The following is a 10,519-nucleotide window of genomic DNA, read 5'->3' as shown; positions in this document are numbered from 1 at the left end:
GCAGGTGACATAGGTTACAGATGCCATTATGTTTGTTAATGTGCTAAATATCCAGAAACAACGATGCAGTTTTCTGGTGGCAAGAGATTGCATGAGGCCACAGATGTCTGGTCACTGAGTTAACAGATAGTGTTTTATCTATGCTTTTTTGTCTTGTTCTGGCACTTAGTTGGGCCATATCACATGTCGGATTTTCTTCCTTTCTCTTTTTGGCTTTATTTTTCATCCTCCCCTTTGCTGTGGAGATGCATTTACCTGTGTTGGCATTCAGAGAGCTGTCCGCAGCGCCACATGTCTCTGAGAGATCGCCCTCACTCTCGGTCACCTGCCGCTGACGCTTTGCAAATCCTGGGCCGGAAGGTACCGGTCGCCTTCTGCCTTAGAGTTTTGTGACTGGCGTGGCAGCTATCTCGCGGGGTCGGCAGCGTTTATCGTGCAGGGGTTATATATTAATTGCTGTCAGCTGTGTTGGCCTTGCTTGCACAAAACACCTCGGGGCCACTGCAGCCTCTGCATGTGTACCGGAAAAGTCCTCTTTAATCCCGAAAGCCACAAATAAAACTGATTATGGGGCAGAAATCGGTGGTATTTTAACATTAGTTCTAGCGAAGCCGTGACCATCCTTCCCCCATCCTTCAGGCTGGTTTCCAGACTCATTATAACTTCAGATACTCTTCTTCAGTATTTTCTAGTTAAATCGTATAATCTGACTGTCTACAAGCCTATGAGACTAATTTTATAGCTATTTAATACAAACAATAAACCTGAGGGAATCGTCACAAGGCTTACATGTTCATTTTTAATTAGTGAAGCATAAGGAATAGCAAAACTCTAGGCTAATGGTTTCTTTAAATAATCCGATGCCATCACAACAATATCTGTCTTACTGGATACACCTTCGACCGTCTCTGGGCCATATTGTTCTATATTTTCCTGCATTTTCCACTAGAGGGAGTTAAAGAATAAGTTACAAAGATAGGTGTTTTGACGTGTGCGAATGAGCCTAATAACATTACTTTAAATGTATATACATCATTCGCTGCTATTTTATGACAAGTTTCCTTACAGCGAAGTACAGAGCCGTTTGCTGCAAGCAGCTGCGCATAAAGATTCGTGTGTAATTTGTGTGCAATCTCAGTAGATTGAGAGAAGTTTAAGTAACTAATTTCAAAGGTCATTAATACCTAGGGATTCAGGAAGTAGTTAGTCTTTAATGGATTCTCTGTGCTATTGGGAATGTGTTCATTATCAAGCAATTTCCTGAACATCGAAACAACAATTTGCATACTCTTTAAGCAGTTCCTTCTTCTTATACGAATTTAATTTCAGAGGTGTACAAAGTGACGATATTTCAAGATTTCTGTTTTTTCTGAACATGACCCCAAAAAAAAATAAAAAATCGACACCCAGCAATTTATGTATTTGTAGGTGCACTCCGTCAGTCTGTGTATTTGGATATTTAAGACCCGCCTAATAAGGCGGTGTTTACATGAGGACTGACCCTTAGTGTTTAAGAATCCTTCATTCTTTGTGTATTGAGGGGTTGAGCCGTCTACATGTCAAAACAGTCCTCTGTGAGTAATGTGACGCTACCTGTAACTGGGCAGGTTCACATGCCAGGAGGCCAAATATTAAATTGTATTACTTACAGAAATAGTGTTATTTGTGTCGATTCTCATGTCAGTAGATGGTGTAAGCATTGAATGTGCAGGATTAATAGGGTTTTGGTAGATTTTTATTTTCAGGAATTTGACCTCTGACCAGCTGCGAGTTTCGGTAATGATATCCTGCACTGTAAGTCCCGGATCTCAGCTTGCCTCTGTAAATCTTCTGCCTGTCGCTTGGTGTAAGAGTGTGAACTGCGATGTTGTTCTGTGTCCGGGTGTTTGCTGTTCCAGCTGTCCTCTGTCGCCGCCCCTGTGGTCGCCGTCCTGTTTCATCTCTCAGCCTTGCAACTCCCTTCTCCAATGTCCCAGTGTTTTCTTTCCCTACTCTAGAAATGACAGCATCAGATTGTGAACCCCGCCCTCCCGCCTCCCCTCCCTTTGTTTTGCTTTGTTGTGATACCCCTGCCTCCCCATTACCCCTCTGCGCGGAGAGGCCACACGGACAGGTGACGTGCGAGAGCTCGGCTCCTCTGGGTGGCCCTATTGGGGGGGGCACCTTTCCTCAGCACTCATGTGGCAGAGCAAAAGCAGCCCCTTCTCTTCAGGAACGACAGCTTGGGGTTGGGGGGGGGACCCTGGCAAAAATGAAGTGGAATTAGGGGGGGGAAGAAAAACAGGGATACCTTGGCATTCTGCTTAAATAAGTGTTCGCACACTAGGCCTCAAAGCCCAACCCCCAATGCACTGACACGCATCAGGCAGGGCCAGGGTTAAGATAAGTAAATATTTAAACTGCCTTTTTCTTATGAAATCTGCCCAGAGGGAGATTGTGGCGATATAATTGGTGGTTTCAGGACGCTGGTATAAGATGGAAAATGACCTGTTCTTGTAAATCAGGAAGAAGTTGTGAAGTAAGTGAAGTTTTGGAGACCTCTTTCTGAGTTATTGTGCTGAAAGTTTTATAGAGTGCTGTGCAATCTCAAGGACGTTTGGACCGCTTGTCCAAGGGAAGAAGTGTATGGTAGTGTATGTATGCAGTGCTAAAAGATGTCTGTTAGAGCGTAAGAAATCCAGTAATACTGCAAAGTGCACTGTATTCATATCTCTCATTTAGTTTGTATATGCATAATTACCCCCTTGGGTTGAAGTCTGTCTACCTGTCTGCCTGCCTACCTGCTTGTCTGTCTGCCTGTCTGTTTGCCTGTCTGTCTGTCTCTGCCTGCCTGCCTGTCTCTGCCTGCCTGCCTGTCTGTCTGCCTGCCTGTTTGTCTGCCTATCTGTTTGCCTGTCTGCCTGTTTGCCTGTCTGTCTGTCTCTGCCTGCTTTTCTGTTTGCCTGCGTTCCTGTCTGCCTGCCTGCCTGTCTGTCTTCTATTCCTGTGTTTCTGTATTTCTATTCACAATGCTGGAGTGTGCATGAAGATCATTACTTTCTGTTTTTTGATGATAATCGCATTATGCATGTGAGCAGGCCCTCGAATGTGGTGTGAATGTTTATGCCTGCTCTGTGGTTCCTCATACCCCTCTCATGCCTCAGTAATAATCTGGGAGCATCACTTCAGCAGGGGGACCGCTGAGCCCTGGGCATCGTGCCATTCACACACCCCCCCCGCCCCCCGCCCCGTGCACTCACACACCTGACTACGGACACACCACGGCCCCTTTCCTGTTTAGCTGTTTTTTTTACATGACCCCTCCTTCCGTGCCAAATATCCGTCTGGGTCTTTGTCTTCCTCCCCTCTTACCAGCTGCTAAACTGGGAGATGATGTTCGTTAGAGAACCGAAGAATGAGAATCGTTCCCAGCTCGACGTGGCTCCTGTGTTTTACGCTTCCCTAACAGCTTATAACTAGAAGCTACGAAGTTGTAAATCAGCAGGGCTGAAGACATAAACTCTGAGGTCACAAAAAAAGGATCCATAAAGTTGGTGAAATTTTAGCTATAAAATTCATATCACGTCAGGTTGCCTGCAGTTCCTTCTGGAACCTTCTCTGTTTCATAAGCTTGAGGCCCATCTCTTGTAATCGGTCATGATTAGATATGGAACAGGAGGCATATATTTATCCATCTGAATTATATTTCTATCTGTTGTAATAAATACACAGACATGTGCAGGAAATTGTCACTGGGAAGCCAAAATCATATCTTTTGGTTTTATGTATTATTACCAGATATATACAACTGTGCATTAAAGAGGGGCTATCCTTCATCCTACTTTAGAAGTGCAGCTGAAAATAAACCAGATGTACAGAGATATCATCACTTCAGGGCAGTCTTTGCAGCCATGAGTGGCTTCTGGGTAGACAGCAGACGACCAGGTGGTCTGTCACATCCAATCAAAGGCCACGGTGGTGTGCCCAGCTATTGGGCACTGAGTGCCTGCACAGTAAAGTTTGTTGAGGAATGGGCTGTTGATTGGAAAGACATGAGCTTCCCGTCCTGCGGACAGGGCAGGAAATGAGCTTAATCTTTTGTGTGTGTGGCTCTTTATTCACAGCCTGACTGTAGGACAAAGAACAACGAAAAAACAGCCAAGCGCTGGACGTATTTATGGGTAGAAAAATAATCTCTTTCGGTGGGAAAATTGATTCCTGCAAACTTCTGTTTGGGGAGAGTTTTTCAAAAACGTAATACCTTCCAATCCAAAACTGGTCAGTCACTGAGCAGATGTGTGTGTACCTATCTGTTCCTGACAGGTGCGTTTCAGGGCTCTGTCTCCACACACAAACACGCTACGGCCGCATTTGATCGAAAGCCATCAAAGCAGCTTTCAGCTTCCGGGGAGGAGGGGGGACGCCACGGCTCACTCCCCGCAGACGGTCCCTGTGCATTAGCACCCTAGAGAGCCCCACAAATGGCTGTCCGTGCATCTCCGGCGACAAGGCAGCCCAATTTGGCCTTTTGTCTGGGGCTCCTGTCTTCCCTTCTGAGAGGACCTGTTTGACACCTACATGTTTGGGGCCATCACCTGACCAACCCCCCCCCCCGGCACCCTGCGGAGGGAGAATGGGGAGCCCTGCTGGTGGACAGCTGGGTAATCTTGCAGCTTAATGCCTTCGTCAGCGTCTGAGCGAGAGCCGGAGCTGAGACCCCTCAGTGAGCGTCAGCTCTGTGGGCTGGAGGGTACAGACCACCAAATGGGAGCCAGAGTGAGGCTTACTGGGGGTGAGACTGGGAGCCATTTTACTCTGTATACCGTCAGAAATGTATGTTTCACCGAGCTTTGTGATCACAGGTTGTTACTAAGAAGTCTGGATTTAGTCATAAGTCTGGATTTAGTGATAAGACAGCGGTCCCCCTAACCTTTATTTCCGTATCCATGAACTCAGCTTCACAAACACAGACACAAAGCAGGGATGGCACATGTCTCCGTGTCAAGCCCTCTGTTGGGTCCCAGCTGGTTGACGTAACGCTCGTCCACATTGTTTTGTAAGTGGCCCCCCCACCAGAGGAGAATGCATCGACACAGACGCGGCAATCCTCTGCTCAACACTAACGCATGACAAAAAAAAAAAAGGTTTTTGGTTTGTTTTGCGTGGGAATGACCCAGAGCTCAAAACCTGGCCATTTGGTCCACAAGATTTACACAAAACTCGGAGCTGCAGCAGCTCAGGGCTCCTTTGAGGAGTTTTCATCATTGGGGGGGGGATATATTTATGACCCCAACAGAAAGATGAGAATCAGTTCAAGCTGTTGTCTGTCTGGGTGTGGTGCTATCAGAATGCTACCATCACCTGTTTCCGTGGCCCTTGCTCACATCTGGCTTACGTTACGTTATACACACACAAGGTACATGTCTTCTGAGGGCCTTAGCTTTCAGCTCATATTTCCAATATAGGCTGCAACAACAAATTAGGACTTGGAGAATAGCACTGGTTTCTTAGGGCAGTTTTGCTTTTCAAAACAAACTAGCAGACATTTTTTGTTAAAGGCTAATATCTGGACTGGAATTTTAATTCAGCTAGCTTTACTATTTTTTTTTTCCAGTTCTCTCCCCCCCCACCCCTCCCGTGCTAATTTTATAGCCCTGAGTCAAACATAATCACGGCCGTAATGATCTGTCCTTGTTAGTGTCATAACTGCACTTTCACGTCCTCGGTTGGTTTTACTTAATGACAGCATTCATTAAATCTGTTGAATAGCACTTTCACGAGAAAAAAAAACGTGTGATGCCATTTTGGTGGAAGCAAAAGCACTGCAACCAGCCAGGCAGGGCGCTGTGGAAGCAGTGCATGTCGCACACTGGCACCTCATTCCAGTGGAAATGTTTTTGCATTTAGCTGAGGGCTCTGCGATGGCTGGGGGTCCCTCTCTCCTTCCCTCCCGTGAGTAGAGCAGCTGTAAGGCTCATGCCGGCTGCCTCTAGTTGTGAGTGACCTCTCCCCAGAGCATTCATGGAAGCTATAATGTCATGCAATTGTGACTATATTATTTTTGTATGAATCCCTGAAAGTGATGTAACAGGAAAGAGGAAAGCGGCTCCCTCCCAGCTGAGGAACAGGGGTCAGATTCCAGCTGGCAGATTCCCAGACTGACTTAAGCTTTTCTCCACTGCTCTCTTCCCCTCTGCGCTCCTTTGGCGGTGAGTCACACCCGGCGCGGAAAAGGGCCGTGTTTCCCGCTTGCGTATCTCCCAGGTACTGACGTATCGGGGCAGAGCGTGTCCACGTGCTGCCTCATCTGCAGGGGTGTCCCGTGGAAATCTCTGTTGCTGACGGCTTCAAAGACGGGCGTGACCCCCTGGCTCATTTCTTTCTCATGTTTTGCTCTTTATATTTCTCGTACCCGAGACTGCAGTCCTTAATGGTCTGCCCATTTTGTTTTATACATGAGAAATGTCCGCAGTAGGAATGACCCCCCCCCCCTTTTCCGAGCAGCTTGCATGGTTAATTTTTTTTTATCAGTTTTAACAGCTGGATAAATGGCTCTAGGGAAGAGCCCAGTTTTGTCATGGATACGAGCACATGCTCCTTTTTAGGATCAGGGCCTGCAGAAATACCTTGGTAAAGATATGGGCTGAGAACGCTGTTCTTTTTAAATGTACAGATCATAAATTCACCCCATCCAGCCTGTAAAGGGACCTCACTCATGGATGATTTCCCCACCAGGCACTGTGGTGCCAGGTCAGACCAGGTGATCCAGGAGCATTAGCCAGCCTCTTGTACAGGCAACGTGCGGCTGAGCTTCACGGGATCAGCTTCAGACCACCTCACGTGCCTGTCCCGACCCCCTTCCTGTCCTGATCCCCCTGCCTGTCCTGATCCCCCTGCCTGCCCTGATCCCCCTGCCTGCCCTGATCCCCCTGCCTGTCCTGATCCCGCTGCCTGTCCTGATCCCCCTGCCTGTCCTGATCCCCCTGCCTGTCCTGATCCCCCTGCCTGTCCTGATCCCCCTTCCTGTCCTGATCCCCCTGCCTGTCCTGATCCCGCTGCCTGTCCTGATCCCCCTGCCTGTCCTGATCCCCCTGCCTGCCCTGATCCCCCTTCCTGTCCTGATCCCCCTGCCTGTCCTGATCCCGCTGCCTGTCCTGATCCCCCTGCCTGTCCTGATCCCCCTGCCTGCCCTGATCCCCCTTCCTGTCCTGATCCCCCTGCCTGCCCTGATCCCCCTTCCTGTCCTGATCCCCCTGCCTGTCCTGATCCCCCTGCCTGCCCTGATCCCCCTGCCTGCCCTGATCCCCCTGCCTGTCCTGACCCTCTTCCTGTCCTGATCCCCCTGCCTGTCCTGATCCCCCTGCCTGTCCTGACCGCCTGCCCTGATCCCCCTGCCTGCCCTGATCCCCCTGCCTGCCCTGATCCCCCTGCCTGTCCTGATCCCCCTTCCTGCCCTGATCCCCCTGCCTGTCCTGACCCTCTTCCTGTCCTGATCCCCCTGCCTGTCCTGATCCCCCTGCCTGTCCTGACCGCCTGCCCTGATCCCCCTGCCTGTCCTGATCCCCCTTCCTGTCCTGATCCCCCTGCCTGTCCTGATCCCCCTGCCTGCCCTGATCCCCCTGCCTGCCCTGATCCCCCTTCCTGCCCTGATTCCCCTGCATGTCCTGATCCCACTGCCTGTCCTGATTCCCCTGCCTGCCCTGATCCCCCTGCCTGTCCTGATCCCCCTTCCTGTTCTGACCCCCTGCCTGTCCTGATCCCCCTGCCTGTCCTGGCCCCCTGCCTGTCCTGACCCCCTGCCTGTCCTGACCCTCTTCCTATCCTGACCGCCTGCCTGTCCTGATCCCCTTCCTGTCCTGATCCCCTTCCTGTCCTGATCCCACTGCCTGTCCTGATCCCCTGCCTGTCCTGATCCCCTGCCTGTCCTGATCCCACTGCCTGTCCTGGCCCCCTGCCTGTCCTGACTCTCTTCCTGTCCTGACTCTCTTCCTGTCCTGGCCCCCTGCCTGTCCTGACCGCCTGCCTGTCCTGACCCTCTTCCTGTCCTGATCCCCCTGCCTGTCCTGATCCCCCTTCCTGTCCTGATCCCGCTGCCTGTCCTGATCCTCCTGCCTGTCCTGATCCCGCTGCCTGTCCTGGCCCCCTGCCTGTCCTGACCGCCTGCCTGTCCTGATCCCCTTCCTGTCCTTATCCCCCTGCCTGTCCTGATCCCACTGCCTGTCCTGACCCCCTGCCTGTCCTGATCCCCCTGCCTGTCCTGATCCCCCTTCCTATCCTGATCCCGCTGCCTGTCCTGATCCCCCTGCCTGTCCTGACCCCCTGCCTGTCCTGATCCCCCTGCCTGTCCTGATCCCCCTTCCTATCCTGATCCCCCTGCCTGCCCTGATCCCCCTTCCTGTCCTGATCCCCCTGCCTGCCCTGATCCCCCTGCCTGTCCTGATCCCCCTGCCTGTCCTGATCCCCCTTCCTGTCCTGATCCCCCTTCCTATCCTGATCCCGCTGCCTGTCCTGATCCCCCTTCCTGTCCTGATCCCCCTGCCTGTCCTGATCCCCCTGCCTGCCCTAATCCCCCTGCCTGTCCTGACCCCCTGCCTGTCCTGACCCCCTGCCTTATCCTGAAGCCCCTGCCTGAACGTCTATATTGATCACTATCAATGCCCCTTAAATATATCCATCAGGCGCTTCTCTGTGGTTTTATCCAAAAATACAGCAGGCTCCGGAGTTTCTGCTATAACACCAGGCACGACACGCATCTCCAACTCGCATCAGTCGATGTCTTATCTGACACGACGTAATAAAAAAAAGAATAAATTCCCCCCCACATGCGGTGAGACTCCTGTTTCCTGTCTTCGAGAGAAATCCCACTGGGCAGTTTGGGGCCCAACTTTGGGCAGAAGTGGGAGACGTAACATTGAAAGAATGAAGGGGACTCAGTTTACCATGTGACTGTCTTTGTTACATTGTTGTGCTCCTCCATCTGTCTTTTTTTCTGAGTATCTGAGTATTTTGTGTGTGTGTTTGTTGGGCGGTGTCATGTTTCCCGTTCTGTGTACACCCTCCTGTGTGATCCTGTGAAATCCATTTTATTCTCCATTTTTGCATTCACTTTTTCTTACCAGTCACCTTGATTTTACATTTGTAGTTTTAGGACTTATAATATGTGGTTGTGTAACCTGGTAACTGTCCAGGTATTGTTTGTTTGTACTACAGTGGTTCTGGCTGAGTGAGGGTTGATATAACCAAGTGCTGGCCGCTATTTCTCACTGTGTGCTGTCAGCAGGGTTTGGGAGGGGCAGATTCACAGGGCCCCAAAAATGTCTCGTCAGGGGCCCCCGCTTGGCAAAGGCTACCAAGGGGGCCATCTCTCCCACCAACTTGCCAAAATCTATTGAGAGGGACTCCTGCTAACCCACTTCCCCACTTGGCAAAATCTTCTACCGGGACCCAAAATCGGTAGCTACCCCCCGGCTGTCGATATTAAGCTTACTGTCAGTTTAGCCCAGCTGTCGGTATTAAGCTAGCTCTCAGTTTAGCCCAGCTGTCGGTATTAAGCTAGCTGTCAGTTTAGCCCGGCTGTCGGTATTAAGCTAACTGTCAGCTTAGCCCGGCTGTCGATATTAAGCTTACTGTCAGTTTAGCCCAGCTGTCGGTATTAAGCTAGCTCTCAGTTTAGCCCAGCTGTCGGTATTAAGCTAGCTGTCAGTTTAGCCCGGCTGTCGGTATTAAGCTAACTGTCAGCTTAGCCCGGCTGTCGGTATTAAGCTAACTGTCAGCTTAGCCCGGCTGTCGGTATTAAGCTAATTGTCAGCTTAGCCCGGCTGTCGGTATTAAGCTAACTGTCAGTTTAGCCTGGTTGTCGGTATTAAGATACTGTCAGTTTAGCCCGGCCGTCAGTATTAAGCTAACTGTCAGTTTAGCCCGGCTGTCGATATTAAGCTAGCTGTCAGTTTAGCCCGGCTGTCAGTATTAAGCTAACTGCCAGTTTAGCTGTGTGTGTGAGATTTGTCGTGCAGATGATGGATGGCAGCGGGAGGTGGGCACGCTTCCCAGGAGCGTGTCCTTCGCTTTAGCTAAGGTTCTGTGCTGTTTGCAGACATGTGACTTTAGTAATGAAAGTGATTCTTTCACGCTAAGTGAGTCTCTGGTTCATTCTCTTACTGAGCTCACTGACAAGGACTCTGTTTCAGACTCATATATAATTGTTTGTCTGCTCTTGTAGTTCTGGTTGTGTCCGTTGATGGCTGGGAGTCCCTCAGCACTGGAACATAGTTGGCCTCCTTCCACTGCAGGAAGGAAGTGGTAAGTCAGCCAGGCTGTCTGAGCCAGCCGCTGCAGCAGCTCCTCCTACAGGTCTGTCAGGCACCTGCGGGCTGATGATAGCCAGTGGTATGGAAGATACCACTCTACTATGGTGGTGGGGGGGATTGTATTGGCAGAGGCCACATGAATCTGGGCAGGTGTGTGTGGAGGTGAGGAGGTTTCAGCCTAATGCAGAATTCTAGACTGTTCTTTATTCCTTTGTTTGTTTTTCTTAATAACT

At 50.2% G+C, this 10,519-nt stretch overlaps 1 protein-coding gene across 1 annotated transcript in view; it reads left to right on the top strand.

Annotated features, from left to right (window-relative positions):
• The first annotated feature begins 2,422 nt into the window (after nt 1-2,422).
• lipca (lipase, hepatic a) overlaps nt 2,423-10,519 on the top strand; it is a 47,683-nt gene continuing 39,586 nt past the window's right edge. The window contains exon 1 of the mRNA XM_048972950.1: nt 2,423-2,518. The gene's annotated coding sequence lies outside the window, so the exon portion shown is untranslated. The remainder of the gene's footprint in view (nt 2,519-10,519) is intronic.

The sequence above is a fragment of the Brienomyrus brachyistius genome, chromosome 13 (assembly GCF_023856365.1).
Source record: "Brienomyrus brachyistius isolate T26 chromosome 13, BBRACH_0.4, whole genome shotgun sequence".
In the NCBI taxonomy this organism is placed as follows: domain Eukaryota; kingdom Metazoa; phylum Chordata; class Actinopteri; order Osteoglossiformes; family Mormyridae; genus Brienomyrus; species Brienomyrus brachyistius.
This window is presented reverse-complemented; position numbering and strand designations above follow the sequence as displayed.